The following is an 18,786-nucleotide window of genomic DNA, read 5'->3' on the forward strand; positions in this document are numbered from 1 at the left end:
CCCGGCCTCATTTTTGGGTTTGTTTAGTCTTGTTTGTTTTGACTTCAGGTAGTCATCCTTGTCCCTTCTGTAAACAGCCCCCCTCTTCCATATTGCTGAAACCATAAGTCAAGTCCCCGTGGAAGGTTCTCTCATCGTTCCCAGACCCTTTACCCAGGGCCTAGGGCCAGGTGATTGACAGACTGGAAGACAGGTAAGGGCTGGGTCTTCCAGCTCCACCCCACCCCCCCATAGGCCAAGTTTAGAGGCATAAGCCAGATTGTGGGCACACATTGATCTCATTAGCACAGACCATACCCCGTGGGGAAAAATCAGAAGAGAAGAAGCAAAACGCAGACGTGTCTCTGAAAAGCCGAGTGTCTTTTTCTATCATCTCACCCGGAGAAATTGGGTCACCATCACAGGCAATGCAGGCCAAGTCTCCAGCACTCCAATCAGGAGCACTTAGGGTGCCCTCCCTGTGCCTGGAAGCTAGGGATCACGTGTCAGAGTAGTGCACATAAGGAGGAATGAAGAGAGAGCTCAGAAATCCAGGAAGGGCTTTTAAGCAAGGAAGACCAAGGGATGCTGCCCCATCTGCCAGCAATCAGAGCTGGTTAAAATCTCCAGGCTGGAAGAAGGCAATGAAACAGGGGGCTCCCAGGCAGTCTAATGTGGATTTGTAAGAAAAAAAATGCTCCCTTATATGGCATTCTTCATTAAACAAACAAACAAAAACCCAAAAATTAAATCTATGCCTTTGGGACCTTCAGTTTGATCCCTTGTCTTTAAATTTAAAAACCAAATTGTACGGAGTTTCCATTTGAAGATGAAGAGGCTAACAAGACGAGTTATATAGACAAAGTCACAGAAAAGGAAGTCCTACAGGGACGTTATATGCTAGGGCAGGTTATGGCGCCTGTCACTTAGACATTGTTATGTCACCCTGGTGTGCGGGGATCTTTGTTTCTTTTCCTGTTGCTGTAGGAAAACCTTGACGGATGCAATGAGAGAGAAAGAGTTTATTTGGGCTTCTTGCTCCAAGGTTTGCTCTGTTATGGCCGGGGCATCAGAGCAGCCGGAGCTGGAAAAAGCTGTGCACCCAGGACCCATAATTAGGAAACAGAGATGAGTGCGTGTTCCTGCTCAGCTCCCATTCTCCACTTGGATGGTTCAAATCCCAGCCCAGGGGTGATGCTGCCTACCGCGGGCAGATCCACTCACCTCGGTGAATACAACTGAGATAACACCACAAGGGCTAGAAAGATGGCTCAGCAGTTAAGCGCACTTGCTGATCTTCCAGAGGGTAAGATTTCAGTTTACAGCACCCACACCGAGTAGCTTACAACTACCTGGAACTCTAACACAAGGGGATCTGATGACCTCGTCTGATCTCCAAGGACCTGCACATGATGCGGGCGCGCGCGTGCGCGCGCGCGCGCGCACACACACACACACACACACACACACACAAAATAAAACAAAATTAATCTTAAACAACTATCAATAATTCCTTACAAACAATCCCAGATGCCCATCTACCTAATAGTTCTTGATTCTGTCAAGTTGATAAACCAAGTATCATAATAGGTATAGATAATACAAAGTGTGGTGGTATGAATGCCAATGGTCTCCTCAGTAGCTGATTCTTGAATACGTGGTCCCTGGTTGGTGGTGGGGAGACTTTGCAGGTATGGCCTTGCTGGAGGAAGTGTGTCACTGCTGATGGGCTTTCACACCATTTCAAGTTCCCTTTCTCAGCTTCCTGCTTTCAGCTGATGTGAGTCGTCAGCTCTCAGCTTCCAGCTCCAGCTACTACATCTTCCACCTGCTCTCCCCACCATTATGAATCCTAGCCTCCTGGAACTGTTAGCCCCTCTCTCTGTAAGGTCATGGTGTTTTAGCAAAGCAATAGAAACCCTGACTAGACTCAAATCTAACATTTACTGGTAATAAATCTTAAAGAATTTCATTTTAAAACAATGCTTTGGCATACATTAATTTTTCTGTTTTTTTTTAAAGATGAAAGTAAGTTTGCATATTAATGAGATGACGTGCATGTTTATTTTCATACAAGGAACCCAGTCCTGGCTGGATATGTGGTGTAGGACACTGAGCTTCTGCAGTGCTTTGCAGAGATGATTGACATTTTTATTTCATAATTGTTAATACTGAGAATGCTGCCATCTTAGATAGGGTCACTGTTGCTGTGAGGAAACTCATGACCAAAAGCAATATGGGGAGGAAAGGGTTGATTTCACTCACTGTCCCATATGACAGCTCATCGACAAATGCAACAAGGGCAGGAACACACACAGGACAGGAACCAGGGGGCAGGAGCTGATGCAGAGGCCACAGGGGCACTGCTTACTGGCTGTTCCCCAGGGCTTGCTCAGCCTGCTTCCTTACAGAACCCAGAACCACCAGCTCAAGGACAGAACCACCTACAACGGGCTGGGGCCTTCCCCCATCAATCAATAAGTAAGAAAATGCCCTACAGTCTTGGAGGTTGTTTTAACTGAGACTCGTTCCTGCTCCTCTCAGATGACTTCAGCTGTGTCGAGCTGACATCAGACTCTCTAGCACAGGCACTTTGCGCAAATGTAGAAATAAGTTTGGAGCCATTTTCAAGGTGTTCCATACTAATCGCAAGTCGAAAAATCATTTAGACTTTTTTTAAACATGGAACTCCAATTAGGAACTCCAAAAGCGATTTTTTAAATTCAAACATTCTAACCCAATGCAATCCAAAGCTATCACATATTGAGTAGTGATGGGAGGAATATATTTGAAGCTTTTTTGTTTTCTGTCATCTGACCACTGTGTTCCTCTAACACTAGAAACTTTGTATGCCCAGTTATAAACACTGCAGTTTATAACACATAATAGTCTCTAATCTGAGCCAGGGCTTTCCAGGCAGCATTCACTGGCGTTGTGTGTAATAGTAGTGTGTGCAGGACAAAGTGCACACGGGTTATGTGTTCACAACCTCGGCTGTGGTGAAGCTATGCCAAGCAGCACAGGCAAGCACTACCTAAAACACCCCAGACTCAGGACACTTTTGTTGATGAATTGATTATTTTTGTTGTTCTTGTGTGTTCAGAAATCCCTTCCAAACGTTCTGAGCCTTCCTTATTCGGTAAGATTCCGGGTGCTGAGGTCAATAAATAGGCCACAGACAATGTGACCCCAGTCATATGAAGTCCCTAGAGTGAGCAAATGTGAAGACAGAGGTAGATGGGTGTTGTCCGAAGGTGGAAAGGAGAAGGGTGAGTCGGTACGGGGGGGGGGGGGGGGTGGGATCAGGCTTTGTCTGGGAAGAGGGAGAGGGAGGATGGTGTGGCGTTGGTTGCCAGCTATGAAGGTCCTAATGCCGCTGATCTAGGACACAGAGGATTCAAATGGTGAGTTTTGTGTTGTGTGCATGTTACCACAGAATGATTTGCTGGTGATTTTGGTTAGGATTGCACTGACTCACCCACCCGGCAGTCTGCATTCCTTTGTTCATGCTGTCTCTGGTGATTGAGTTCTTGACTTTTTAAAAATAAAGTTTCCAAACGTTCATATTGATCTTACACATTACTTTTAAATTTATCGGTGGATATCTAAACGTGTGATATTACTGTCAATAGTACTGTGTTTTAAATTTCAAATATCACTTGTTAATTTCTGGTATATAAAAAAGTGATACAAATTTTGTCTACCTTGTGCCCTAAAATCTTAAAATACGATGTGCATTTTAGGAGAGTCTCTGGTTAATTGTTTCAACCGCCTACATTTTTATCTTCTCTCCTCCCTTCCTCCCATTGCACTGGCTAGAACTTTTGGTATGCCAGTGAAATAGAGTAGTGAATCATTCTGATCCTATTCCCGTTTTAAGAGACAACATCTGTTTCCCCACCGTTGAGCACACTGTTTGGTTCAGGTGGTTAGTGCATGAGCTTTTTCAGTTTGAGGATGTTCCTTTGCTCCAGCTTGCTCTCCTCATGGGCTAGTTGGGATTCTTTCAAAGGCTCTTTGGTGTCACTTGGAGAAGGACCCTGTGGTTTCTCTTCTTTAGCCTGGTGATATGACGAGCTATGCTCACTGGTTTTAAAATGCGGAGCCAGGCTTCTGTACCTGGGCTGAGTCCTGTTCCCTGGGCTGACTTTTTTCTTCTCATTGCTGGATTCAGCTTGCTAACACTTTGCTGAGAATTCCGCATTGAGGATCTTGGGAGATCTTGGCTTGTGTTTTTCTTGTTATATCTTGGTCAGCTAGCACCACGCTGGCCTCGTGAGTCACGAACCTGGTCCTCTTCTTCCATCGTTTGGGGGAGATTATGGAGAACTGCTTTAATTTTTCCTTGAAAGTTTGCAATTCTGCACGTGCTGCTTCCCATTTTACAGGATTAAGTGTTGATTTCTTTTCTTTAATAAGTATTTCTGCTCAAATGGTCAAATTCTCTATCTTGAAGATCAGAATTTTAGGTTGACTATAGGTTTGGGCTTGAGGAATTTGGAGGGTAGTGAGTGTTTGCTTCAAGACTGCTGGCTCATGAGTTCGCTATTCATCTGCTTGTTGGCCCATTTGCTCAGTAACTACCTTCTCAATCTACTTTCTGTGAATAAACCCAGCCTCGGGGAGGAGGTGTAGGCCTGTCTCCTGCCTTCCTGTGCCTTTAGTCAGGTTGCTTGGCTTTTTTGTTTGTTTGTTTTTGTTTTTTTTTTTCAAGACAGGGTTTCTCTGTAGCTTTGAAGTCTGTCCTGGAATTAGGTCTTGTAGACCAGGCTGGCCGCAGACTCACAGAGATCCATCTGCCTCTGCCTTCCAAGTGCTGGGATTAAAGGTATGCGCCACCACCATCCAGCCATTCTTTTGTTTTTAATGTATAATTACAGTATTTGGGTTCTATCCCATCACTCAAGAGCTGAGGTAGGAAAATTCTTATGAGTCTCTGGCCAGCCTGGGCTACAGAGTGAGACCCTATCTCAAACAACAGTAGCAAACCAACAAGAAACACGAAAAGGATAATAATCACACATTCTGGTTCACTTAGACTCTGTTAATTTTTGTTTTATAGGAAATGCTGAAATAAGTGTGACAGAAGGCCCCCTCCCTGCCTCTGAAGCAATTGCCAAACAGGTTAAAAGTGCAAACCTGCCAGGCGGTGGTGGCACATGCCTTTAATCCCAGCACTTGTGAGGCAGAGGCAGGCAAAGCTCTGTGAGTTCGAGGCCAGCCTGTTCTGTGGCGCAAGTTCCAAGGCAGCCAAGGTTACACAGAGAAACCACTTCTTGAAAAATGGAAAAAAAAAGCAAGCCCACTGTTGGGAAGGTGCTTTTTAAAGTGACTCACTCTAAAATAAATGTGGTTTGGGGCTTTAGGTACAGGGCACAGCTGTAGAGTCAGATCTGCCCCTGTGGTCCTAGCTCTGCCAACAGATCTTCCTCCTCCCAGGGTGAACAATAACCCTTCCTGGCTGCTTGTGAGTTTGGCGGGGGTGGGGAGCATTAGGTGGGTGCCTAGCACAATGTACGCCAGGCCACCGACGGTGTCACTTAATGTTTATTAATCCATTCAAAGGCTGATGTGTTGGGACTGTCGTCAGTGCTGCAGGGGCTGAAAGCATGTGAGAGTAGTACCTGTCCTTGCGGAGAACACCATCTCTTGGGATGCTCGGACTGATGCAGAGAAGACGGGAGCTACTGAATGACAGAAGCAGGTCAGAGAGGAGACCCAATCCTTGTGCAGGCTGGATGCCTGGGGACTCAAGGTCCCAACACAGAATGATCAGACTGTGGCATCTGAGGGGCTGTGCAGTGTAGGGCTAGGCAGGTCTTCTCTGCTGCGATCTGGTTTCTACCCTGAACCCCTCTGCTGTACCCTGCACCCCTGTACTGCACACATATAAAAGCCAGTGCAGAGAGGTGCAGTAGCTGGAGGCCGGCATCTCCTGCTTCCCTGTTGGGATGGTTCACAGCTAGGATGTCTTTGCTGTCCCAGATCAGGTGCGCGGACAGCTCCTCCAGCCAAAATCCTTTCGGTGACATCTGTACCTTGGACATGTGGGTCTGATCTGGTTCTCAGCACTCAGCTTCCTGAACTCTTGGCTTCCTCAGGTTTCTACCTGCCTCTGCACTTCACCTGGCCCTTGGAAACCTGGAGCTCCTGGATACCCCACACCCCTCTTTCAAAAGCCCTGGGAAAGGACTGGAATTTTTGGACCTGCCAGCTCAGTTATAAGCTTGGCATTGTACACATCTCGCTTTTCCTCACTTGCCCAAACTGTGGGCCTTTTTCTTACCCAGAAACAAGTTGTCCCCAGAAGCCCCTCCTGCGGTTGTCAGGAATATTCAGACTAGCTGGGGGCCGACATCTCAGGGCAGAGCTGTGGGTTTCCAAGAGCCTTGCCCATTTTCCCACGTGTCCCGCATGCATGTGGCCTTCTCTGGAGGGGACAGATGTGCTCATTTCAGCCCTCACAAATGAAAACCATTAGACATTCAGCAAGATGCCCCAGCTGCAATCTGATTATTAAGCATCGTTACTGAGGACAGTGTCCCCCTTTTTGGATGGGGGCTGGCAGAGGTAAGATGAGAACAGTGTTGGCTTGTTTGGGAAGCTGGTTGGAATGCTCCCAGCGTGGAGAATTGAAAATACATCTTTACAGACTTGTCTGGGGATGGACATAGGGGAGTACGGTGGGGTTGGGGCTGGAAAGGATGATCAGCTGGCATTCACACACACACACACACACACACACACACACACACACACACACACGCACGCACGCACGCACGACAGAAAATGACTGTTCTTTTGCCACTGGGCAACAAAGTGGGTTGTCAAATAGTGAGGGTCTCCTTAGGGGCTTACAGGGTAGCCTTGAATTTGAACATGGCGCAGGGAGCTAAGCACAGTAGTGTTGCTTTACACACTCACCATGGTGACACTCCGCTATGCTGAGTGGTCAAGCATCCCAAGTGGCCATTAGGGGTGCGAATGGCCTTCCTGGCCGCTGTGTGTGGGATTCAGACAGCAGGTGCACACACAATCGTGCAAAAGCACCTAAACACCTGTGTGTTAGATATATGTGAGACATAAATAAATCCCACGCTCAGCCTTGGGTTCCATCCCCGAGCTAACTCATGACATAGACACAAATGTTTCAGAAATCCTGGGAGGAGAGTGAAAACTGGAACATCTCTGGCCCCGAGCATTTTGGAGAAGAGATGCCAACACTGTTTTCCTTTTACCTTAATGTATTTATTCTCATCTCCTACCAGTCTATCAGCAGCATTAGGGAGAAGCTGAGCTGTCTCACTCAAACTCTGGCAGGACCAGACACGTGGTGGGTGCTTGGCAGACATGGATGGATGAGTGGGTGGGTGTGTGTGTGTATGTGAGGGGGGAGAGAACCTGCTGGATTCTTGGCATGAAACAGCTTCTCAGAGATGCTGATGAGGGGCACGATGATTCTGCATCCCTCTGCGTATCACTGGGCTGTTTTAATACTGAATGATGAGAGATACAGGAGATGTTTGGTTCTTTTCTTCGTTGGAGTTCAGGAGTCAAGGACAGAGCAGCCTCTTGGGGCTAGCTGAGAGGGGGGAAGAGGAACAGAGGCCTGGGGACCTAACCACTCTGTACCCCCATATGCAGCCCACATAGATGGAATATTTCCATGGTTCAGTAGGCCAGGCCAGGTAGGTCTTTCTTAAAACTGCCATATCATTGCGTGAGGTGTGAAAGGTTGCCCAACCTAGAGGAGCAAGTCATGTGTTCTTAGTGGCTCTGCTACCAGACGGAGGCACTCAGTGGCAGCCCCGGGTGAGGAAGAAGCCAACAACCTTGTGGATTGGGTGGGGCAGATTGGAGTGTGCCCTTGGTAGGGTAGGGACCTGCAGGGCAGGTTTAGGGACAGAGTTGGGTAGATGATATCTGTCCCAATGTTCGGGGGCTCTACAGGGCAGGGGTGGATACACAAAGACTATCTTGTTGAAAATATAGTAGCCACCTGAAGAATCCCTGAACTCTAGTAAGGCCCAGCTATGTAGGAAGACTGGCAGTCAGCAAGATCCAAGGACTAGAGGAAACTTTAAATACAACAAGTTGGGGTGCCCTCAGATTCCTGTGAAGATAGAATTGGGGCCCCATGTTGCAAAACACCGATGGAGAGGAAATGTAGATCTGAGAACCAATTGTGGAGGAAGCTGCTGGTGGCCTCTGGGGCCTGAGATGTGGGAATAAGCAGATAACCGGAATATCCTGGGCTCCCTCTCCTGGAGCTGCGAAGGGTCTGGGGTGAGCCGACACCGCCCAAGGCTGTGGTGGATGTGGTCCATTTGCCATACCTATCCCAGGACAGTAGAAATGTCTGGATGAACTTCCTTCCTGCAGGAAGCCTTCCCTGACTGTTGTCCCAGGTTAGGGGGCATCTTCCCTAAGAAAGGTATTTAAGTAAATACCATTTTCTAGTGTGATACATGATCAGCCAGCTTCAGGATTTGTTCATCCCAGAGCAGAGCCCAGCACCCACAGAAGCTTGCAAATGCTTTTTAAATGAGAGTACCGTGTCTTTCATAAATGATTCTCCTGCAATGGGAAAGCACTTGCTGAGGACTGGACCAGAGTCTGGATGGTGGCACTCACAGAAATGCCCACCTGAATCCCAGCCCATGGGTAGTGGAGACAGAGGATCCCTGGAGGAAGCTGGATACCTAGGTTAGTCAAATAGGTGGAGCGTAATTGAGAAAGGAAGGTGACATTGGCTTCTGACCTCCATTTTTGCATGTACCTGTACATTCATGTAAACATGCGCGCGCGCACACACACACGAATACGATAGAGTTTTAAGTAGTAATCTAGTTGTCTGTGTGTCTATCTCCTGCTTGGATGGTGGAATGGAGTTGGCAGAGACACAATGGCAGAGAAGATGCCTGCCACCATGGGGTGGCTAATCGTCTGACCTCACCTGGGGTGGTGTTTTGTGAGCGAGAGGTATGCGGAGTGGGGGAGGGGATGAGAGAGTGTATGAATGTGTGTGGGCATATGTGGGAGTTAGAATGTGTGGGTGAGCACGTGGAGGTGGCAGTGTGAACAAGCAGGCGGTTGTGGCTGTACATGTGATTGTATGTAGGTGTGAGTGTGAATGCATGAATGAGTATGGATAATGGTGCCAGGGTATACATGCGTAGGAGGTGGCAGTGGATGTGTGTGTAGGGCCGTATGTGTTTGCGAGTGTGGAACTGTCAAGCTGTGGTGCTATATGCGTTGTACTTCCATAGCATCTTTGCCTTCTGGTACCAATGCGGCTCGTTCCTGGTACCTGGAAAACCAAGGCCCTGGGCAGTTATACCCAGAAAAAAATAGGTATCCAGGTCTGGGAAGTGGGAGGTAACTTGAGCCACCTAAACGCTAACCTGGCCTTCCCTTGTGGAAGGGAATCCAAGTGCCATCCCTTAGAGGTCTCCTTTGCAAATATACTCAAGTTACTTTGAAAGCAAATGCCAAGGTCATTTAAAGTCCTTTACATTCTTCCTTCTAGAATCTTCCCAGCTCTTTGCTGTGCAGCCCACTCTGCAAAGCTGATCGTGTTTGCGGTTGAACTCAGGGAGTCACAGCCCACGACTCACCTCAGCCAGCAGAGAGTTATTAATTTCGAACTTCTAGGAGCGCCTTTCCAGAGATGATGCATCTAGCTGTCTCTAAGAACTAACGAACGTCCTCACCTCACTTCTCTTAATCTCTTGCCTCCTCGTGGACAGCTGGGAATTCTTAGGGGAGGCATTTTCATCTTTATTAATAAGCCGTGTTGCTGGGGCATCCATTTCACAGCCCAGCGCTATGCTAGACGGCAGCTGTGAGCTGCTTTTGCGTCGCTGTGAATGAAGTACCCGAGAGGAGAGTTTCAGTTTATTTTGCTCACGGTTTGGGAGGGTTTAGTCCATGGTTACATGGCTCCGTGAGTCTGGATCTGTGGCAGGGAGAATGCCACAGAATGCCACCAGGGAATGACAGCAGGAACAAGTGACGGAGGCTACACATCTTGTGGGGGACAGGCAGTAAAGAGTAGGATATCGGGCTGTCCCATTCAGAGGCACACCCCGGTGACGCGTTTCCGCTAGCTCAGCTTCATCTTTGATGGTCTCTACCAACTCCCAAGGCAGGGTCAGCAGCTGATATTCAACTGTTTAGCACATATACCATGAAAGACAATTTATATCTGACATAACAAATCCTGTCACTGAGACGAGACTGATGACATTTGAGAGTGTGACTTTGGGAACACAAGCTAATGCTTTTTAAAAGAGATTTATTTATTTTTATTTTATGTGTATGAGTGTTTTGCCCAGATGTATGTCTGTGCATCATTTGTGTGTCTGGTATCCATGGAGACCAGAGGAGGTTGTCAGATAACCTGGAACTGGAGTTACAGGTGGTTATTAGCTGCCACGTGGGTGCTGGGAATCAAACTCTGGTCCTTTGGCAAGAGCAGCAAGCTCTCTTAACCACTGAGCCATCTCTCTGGACCCTGTAATGATTCTTTTAAAAGTTCTTTATATCAGCTAAAACCAAGCACTTCATTCTTGGCAAGGGCTTGTGTTCACCTTGGAACTTCCTAGGACACAGTCATCGTGGCTCCAGGATACTGGACTTCTGCTGGAAGGTCACAATAACTGCTGTCTCTGCGAGTGACAGGGAGCAGCCATCTATCCAACCATCCTCCATTTGAAATGCCTCTAGAGGATCTGGGATTAAAAGTCCTTTTCCAAAGTTTCTCAGAACCCTGTGGGGAGTGCCCCCCTGACCTCTGTAGGTCTGTCAAAGGTCAGGTTCCTTGATGAGAACATCACTACTATTAAGTGGCTTCTACTCTTGTAGAAGCATCCTTAACCCACAGTTCCTTGATGATATTTTTGCGATTATCAAATGGCAGGATATAGATGCTGCCTGCCTTCATTTTATCGTTCCAAATGTCACGAGGATGGCAAGGATCTTTAAAAGACAGAAGACGAGCCTCATTAGTAACTCCCATGGTAACCACCCCAGCTCGATCTCTTCCTTCCCTGTCGGTGGCTATTTTCAGTTCTTAAATTGATTGACAACCCTGTGAAAATGGAGTGGGGGAAAGAGCAGAGAATGAGCATGCCCGCTTCGCCAGGGGCTGAAGGGCCTTTTTGAATCTTGTCCCTTCGATTCCATCTCTGGTGTTGGTAGAAGGTAACAGCCATCTCCTGATGGGAAGTGTTTGTTTCTCTCCATTAGAAAGAAATAATGGTTTTCCTTTATTGTTCTTGCATAGCAGATGTTAAAACACAAGCCCATAAATGGTTTCATTTTTAATTCTGCTTATGATTTTTAAGATGTATTTAATTTTGTATGCGTGTAAGTATTTGCCTGCCTGCTTGTCTATTGCCATGTGAATGCATAGTACTCAGAGAGGCCAGAAGATAATGATGGATCCTCTGGAACTGGGGTGACAGATTGCCACGTAGATGCTGGAAACTAAACTCAGGTCATCTGCAAGAGCAGCAAGTGCACTTGACCGCTGAGCCATCTCCCCGACCCCCTATGGTTAGTTCTTAAGCACGGACATGCAATGCCCTTTAGTGGTTTGTCATCAGAAGATGACACTGGCTTCACTTGCACTAAGCACAAAGACCCTCAAGTGCAGTTAGGGTTCGAGGCTGTGTCCTCCAGTCAGCCTGGCTCCTAGTGGACAGTGTCAGAGCTTTGCAGGATCAGTCCCACCAGTGTTCCACCGTGTCTTGCAACAGGTCATCGGACATTGAGGGTACTGATACCTCAGCCAGCCCTGGATGCCTGGGAACTGTGTCTCTTAGCTATTGTCACACAAGCTCAATGGGCTGGTTGATGCTACCTTAGAGTGCCATGATCCTTCAAGGCACCCTGGATGCTTCTGTGACATCTCCAGTACCCACAGGTGGGCAGATGGCTCCAGGGGCACATGTTCACAGCCCCACACTTGATCTGCTAGTGTTCAGATGGACCAGCCAGCCTGAAGTAGGGTACCACCATTTTACTCCTGAGGCTGCAGAAGCCCAAGGACATCGAGTGCCCCATGTTGGTTGGCGGTTCTCTGCCTGCAGGGCCCACTGGGCTTTTTCTATTGGTAGGAGGTGGTTATGGCACACCCAGACCCATCATGGGTGCCTTTCTTTCAGCAGATGATGTGAAAACTTGTGATTCAGAATTCCTCTTGAAAATGATTTAAATCAGAAAACTGTCTCCAGGCATATGGTTTGTTCCTCCAGGTAAACATCTTGGTCTGTCGGAAATGGGGCTTTAATGACAAATCAGCACACCCTCTAGGGTGACATCAGGGGCTGCTCTGTTTCATGACACCCATTAAGTCTCTTCATGCTAATGGTCATCTGCCACCCAGTGGGGAGGCCAGCACACATGAATGATGACAACCATGACTCTCAGGTGGCCATATTTTAAAACTGAGTTTTAAGACAAATTAAACAAAGTTATTGATTTGTTTCCTTGTATGTGCAAGAATAAAAAGCAAGTAACAGTGATAAGACACCAAAATGCCAATTCAAATTAATTCTTTGTAAGCTTTATGGAAACACAGCATCTTTACAGAAAATTGCGGTTGCACAAATGCATGGAAATTTGACCGGAAGTCGCCGTGGATCTAGCCTTCAGATTACAGGAGTTAGGCTGCGCAGCCTGACCCCAAGCTTCCTATTGTTACATCCCTTCCCCCTTTCTGTCAATGATTGCCTGCGTTTGAAATTATATATGATGCCATTCTTATGTTTCTGAACATCTACTACGTGCAAGGCATTGCATGGCTTTTCCATGAATTTAAATGACTTTCTCTGGCTGTGTCCCAGTAGGCTATGTGTGTGGTCACAGTTACTGCAGACACAGCTATGTGAGACATCATAGGAAATGCCATGCCTTCTTTGCATCATGGGGGCCAGAAGGCACAGTCACTTAAGAACCCAGGCATGAGAGGGAGGGGGGTTATGTATGTTTGTAGTATGTGTGTTTGAATAAGTGGGTCTGTGTGTGTGTGTGTGTGTGTGTGTGTGACTGTGTTGATGTATATATATGTATATACATATATATGTGTGTGCATGTGTGTCTGTATATGTGTCATGTGTGTCTGTCTGAACTTGTGTGTGTGTATGTACCTGCATGAGTCTCTCTGTGTGTTCATGTCTCTGTGTGTGATGTGTCTGTGAATAATGTGAAGGTTGTCTCAGCAGTGACTCCTCAAGCTGCTAATGCGCACAGCGCCCCGTTCCCACACAGTGCTCAGGAAGGTGTCACTCTTAAGAATGAATGATTTGCAATTGGACATGTCTACTAATTCAGCAGAGTCATTGGGTTTCTAAGTTGCCAGGAAGTGCCTTGATCTCACTTCCTTTGTGCTCTGAGATTGAGTAAACTGGACAGTGGTGAGCAGCAGCCACCCCGCGGTGTAGAGAGAGCCGGAGGTGATCTTAAGAAGCCATGGTCTAGGGCTGAAGAAACGGCTCAGTTGATAAAATATTACATACACAAGGGTCTGAGTTAAGTCCCCAGGACCCAAGTATGGAGCCAGATGCCATGGTGTGTGCCTGAAATCCCAGTGCTGGGGACACAAAGACAGGTGGATTCTTGGGGTTCACTAGCCAGTCAGACTAGTCCACTGGAAAGTTTTAGATCAATCAAAGACTCTGTTTCAGAAGAAAATAATATGGGTGGTACCTGAGGAATGATACCAAGACTGGCCTCTGATCTTTATACGTATGCATGTGCACATGAACCGACAACTGCACACACACACACACACACACACGTAATTCATCTTGTATGATAGCCACCATATGCCACATGATGTCCAGTGCAAGCACAGCCATCAAAGCAGAAATGTTCCACGCAGCCCTGCGTCTACACAGCTAACCACTTTCCTCCACTCTTCCTGTGAGGTCTGCCTCTGATGCCCTGGAGCCTGGCAAGGGCCTAGGGAAGGAAACCTCCTCAGCTTCCATCCTGCTGGCTGTAGGCAATTTGTGTTCTTCACCACTTGGCACTCGAGAGAAAGAGAGCCAGTTGTGTCATTCATGACCTAAGTGGATTGGGTTAGATGCTGCCTCCCTGGCTTGCTCCTGGCTCCATTCCACTGTGACATAACCCATGGAGTTATAATAAAAATAACTGGATGGCTGAGAGCATTAAACTTTTATGGGAAGCACAAGGCAGGCTCAGACTCTCAGTGAGTGTCGGTCCCTTTCCCTGAAGATAAGAGGAGATTGCACTTGTGCCTAAACTCAGCAAAAGTGAAACAATGGCTTGCATTGTTCCAGTCCGGTTAAAAGAAGGTCCCTAATCTTTCAGGAAATACAAACGTTTTTCTGGTACTACAGTTCAAGACAACTTTCTGTAAGCTATTAGAGTTTGCAGTCACGCTTCTTACCTTCCCACCTCCACCACCACTACTGCCCCCTCCAAAAGATTGGTCCATCTCTTTTTGCAATTCGACAGCATGCTTGTATCAGCCCTTGGGTGAGAGCTACTAGCCTGAGATTTGACACTGTGATACTGAAATTGGAAGGCTAATGGAGTCAAGATTGCACTGGGCTAGTCCGTCCTTTCACGCGTTTATTGCCTTACAATAATAACACATGGAGAGCGCAATATGCTGAGAGGGAGAGCTTGATATTGATAGCTCCATTTGCCATGGAGCTCACTGTGTGCAGGGCGCATGGCAATGCTGGAGAGCAGTGGGTCTCAACCTCCCTAAGGCTGCGACCCTTTAATACAGTTCCTCAGGTTGTGGTGACCCTCAACCATAACATTATTTCGTTGATACTTCATAATTGTAATTTCGCTACTGTTACGAATCATAATGTAACTATCTGATATGTGGCGTTTCTGACAGATGCTCCCAAGGTCGTGACCCACAGGTTGAGAACCACTGCTCTAGTGCCTTTAATGATCTGGGTTCAGGGTGGAGATTCAGGTGGTCGGCACTGTTTTCATATGAATCTATAAAGGACAGGGTCACACTGGGGTATTTTCTGCTGGAAAGCCACAGTGGCACTGAGCTGAGAACTGAGAGAGTTGCTGCCACAGGCCTGGCACTTCGTGAAGGAGCTTGTGGACTCAACAGCACTTTGGCTTTGTTCCAAGGGCTGTTGTCCAGGGGAGGCAGAGCCAGGAGACTTCCAGGGATGCTGGCATTGGGAGGTGAGGATGCCTCTTTCCTGCTCCTTGCCTAGAAATCCCCAAATTTGGCTTTGTTTGTAACTTCAAACCAAATGTGCAAAAGGTTAACTGAATTCTTAATTTTTTTTATAGAGGAACTTAAAACACATGTGCTAGTGTGCATACCCACCCCACACATGCAGGTACATGAACATGCACATCACATGTATATACACACACACACCACATACACACATGTGCACATCCATGCATACATCCATGCATACACACACATGTGCATACACAGCACATCCACAAATACCTATTACATAATACATGCACATACAATATACACACTCACACATGCACAAACACAATGTGTGCATGCACACACACACACATAACATAAGAGTATGAGTGTGTTTTCCTCTGGCACATGCAGATCTCAACTGGGAGAGTCAAAGGTGAGGGAACCACAGAGAGTCACCTCACCACATTGAGGCCCCTGGAAACCCCACCTCAAGCACTTTCTGGAACTGGGCTGCTCAGTGTCCCCCGGAGCACTCTCAGTCCCACAAGCTAGCCAGTGGCAGGCAGTTGCTTTGAGGGTTCTTGCAGCAACCACAGTGCTGTGACTCAGGTGAGTTGGTGTTTTCAGAATTAGTCAGAAGCACAGCATCAAGCCAAGTGCCTCATTCACACTCTAAGCCTCCAGGACTAGGACTGGGTGCCTGTCCTTTGAGGCCAGCTCATCTCTCCTCCCACATCACCTGGTCCAGGGGTCTAACTTCCTTATTTCCAGCATTGACAGTGCACACCCTGCGCATGTTTGTTTAGCTGGAAGCAGTTCCTCAAATGCCACCAGGGGAGCAGACATGTGATGTAAAGCAGCTGGTCTATCAGTGGTATATCGCGCCCCAGCTGGAAGGATGGCTGAGCACTTGACTACAAAACTCTACACGCTTCCAAACTCTGAAGCTTACAGTTTTGAGTCCTCCTTTGTTCTGCCTACTCTGAGCTGTATTTTCTAGAGAAGTCAGACCCTCACTGTGATTACATTCACAAAAGCAACTTGGTACTTCCTCTCTTATTATTAGGTGGGTAATATTCTGGTTCATTGGAAACATATGTTGGAGAAGTGCCCCTGCCCCATGTGTATGTGTGTGGTGTTTGCATGTGTTCGCATTCATTTTTCACATGAATTCTGAGGATGCAAACTGAGGTCCTCAAGCTTCGGACCTATGACTCCAACCCATGGTCATTTCTTTTTAATTATGACTCCATGAAGGAGCAGCCATTTCTTTTTTTTTTAAAAAAGACCCTGCTTTCTGTAAAACTGACCTGGAGTTGAAGATGGGTGAGCGTCTGTGTGGTTATAGTGACACAATGTTGTAGAATTGTCTGTGGACATCACCCTCTCTCATATCTGTAGCCGAACCCTGGAGGTATCCCTGCCTGCATGTTGCAACTTCAGTCTCTGTGTCCTGTGTCACACACAGAGGCCCTGCATGTAACATACTGAATTGGAGTGTTCAACAGGACCTGGACACGAGTATGGCCTTCTTTGATCATGAGTATCTGCCATACCAATGTGACTCTCAAACCTGACAACAAGGTTTACTTCGAGCACTCAAACCCAACGTGGTGGACCCAGAACCTGTGAGAGCCTGGTTGGGACACTGTGACATACCCTCTGGGGACACCATCCCCATAGCAGAAGCTTCAGGTTTCTCTCTAACTCGGAGAAGGCCCCTTCCAGCTCTCCATTCCGTAAAAAGTGGCCGTTGAGATGGTACTTTCCTGGTGTTTGGCATGTGGTGCCGAGAGGAGGGGCAAGAACCTGGCACATGGTGTCCGGGCCATGCAGCTGTCATGACTTCAGCACCTCAGATGGCAGGGCCTAGGTAGGAGGAGTGTTCAGGTTTAGACGGTCAGGGCAATTCCCATCTACTCCTGCGAGGAATGGTATTCGCCACACCCCGCTTTCCTTGAGGTTACATTTCAAGACACCCCGCTGAATGCTCGAAAGCATGGATACTCCCCAAACCCTACAAGGTGCTGTGGGTTTTGTATTTATGCCTCCACATCTATGATGAAGTTCACTTTTAAACTGGACATAATAAGAGATTTACAGCCAACCATGACTAATCATGAAATATAATTCTAACAACATACTGTGATTAAAATGCCAGTATCAGTGTGGGTTCTAATCATTAAAATAAGGTTCAATCCACCAAGTGAAATGGCTTCTAAGCGACCAGTGGGTGGCTATTACATACAGCATAGATAATCTGGTCTAAGGTGTGATTCGAGGCACTGGCAGGATGGCAAGAGAGTCTCTAATTCTCAGAGGGGTGAGACACAAAAAATGTACATATTCTTTATTTCTGGAAATTTCTATGTACTATTTTTATACCATGGTTGACTAACTGAAACCTCAGACAGAAAAACTGCTCAGACACTGTACCTGCCACTGTGGCTTCTGGGGAGACTGTCAAGCACTTGAAATGGGTAGTAGGAAAAGGCCAGTTCCAACATGGCACTGCCAGGTTTGTATTGACTCAACATCCCAGCCAGGCAATGGGATGCTCACTCAGGCCAGGCAAGTTCCTGCTGCCAGCCAGGGAAACTGCTGTCCATCTCTGCTGCCACCCAACAGTCCTCGGGCATGGTGTTGAACTTCATGCATTTTCCCAAATTCAACTTGCAGAATTTTACCGATTGGAGACTCAGTCTGGGCTTCAGTAAAATTTGCAGAAGACATTTCGAAGTTGACCATGAGTCTTCAACAAGTTGGGGTTATAGGGAGAGGTGGCATTTTTTGTTTCTGTGAGAGGTCCCACTGGCAAATGACTTCTTAAGGATGTGGTGGGGTTTGACCACAGAGCATTGTGGGAGAGAAGTGTCATGGCCAGAACCCTTCCTCTCATCTGCTGGGTCCTAACCACTTCCCCCGGCTTTACCTTGGGAGGACTCCCCCCTCCACGGTTTGTCTCTCAGGAAGTGGTTCCCTGGCCCTACTTAAAGGTCTGGTAGTGTCTTCCTAAAGTCGGGGGCTTTCCACTTATCCTAGGCTTTGAAGTCTGCCACAGCTGGCTCTGGATTCTGGCTTGTCTTCTTTTTGACCATGTGGCCTCAAGGAAGTCATCTCAGACTTGTCAAGAGGATCAGGTAGAATAGCGAGTAAGAGGTAAACCCAGATTTTCAATACTGCAGCAAGCAAGGTACCGCCATGTACAAAGTCCAAGCTTGAGAACTATACAGATGAGTTCCACAAATAAACCTGCAAAAGCCCTCCTTGTTTCAAGCCCACTGACGATTCTGAGCTAGGCTGCACTCACAGCTCTCCACAGCAGCATGCAGTCCACGAGCTGCATATTGGACACACCTGATGGATTTCTAGATTGTCCTAGTAAATGTGCTTAGGCAGGGGTATGGGGCTCTGCCCAGGCTATCCTTGGGTATAGGCAGTGGCTCTTCCCATCCTGGGCCTCAGATCCTGCACTCACCCACACAATGCCATCTTGTTAGATGATCCTGGCAAAGCTGCATCATAATCCCAGGTATAGTCTGTGAAACAGTCAGGCCCTGTGCTCTGGGCCCCTGACTTCCCTGTGTCTCTGAGCCGGATTGGTTCTTGCTGCTCCCCTTGTT

Source organism: Arvicola amphibius, chromosome 1 (assembly GCF_903992535.2).
Source record: "Arvicola amphibius chromosome 1, mArvAmp1.2, whole genome shotgun sequence".
In the NCBI taxonomy this organism is placed as follows: domain Eukaryota; kingdom Metazoa; phylum Chordata; class Mammalia; order Rodentia; family Cricetidae; genus Arvicola; species Arvicola amphibius.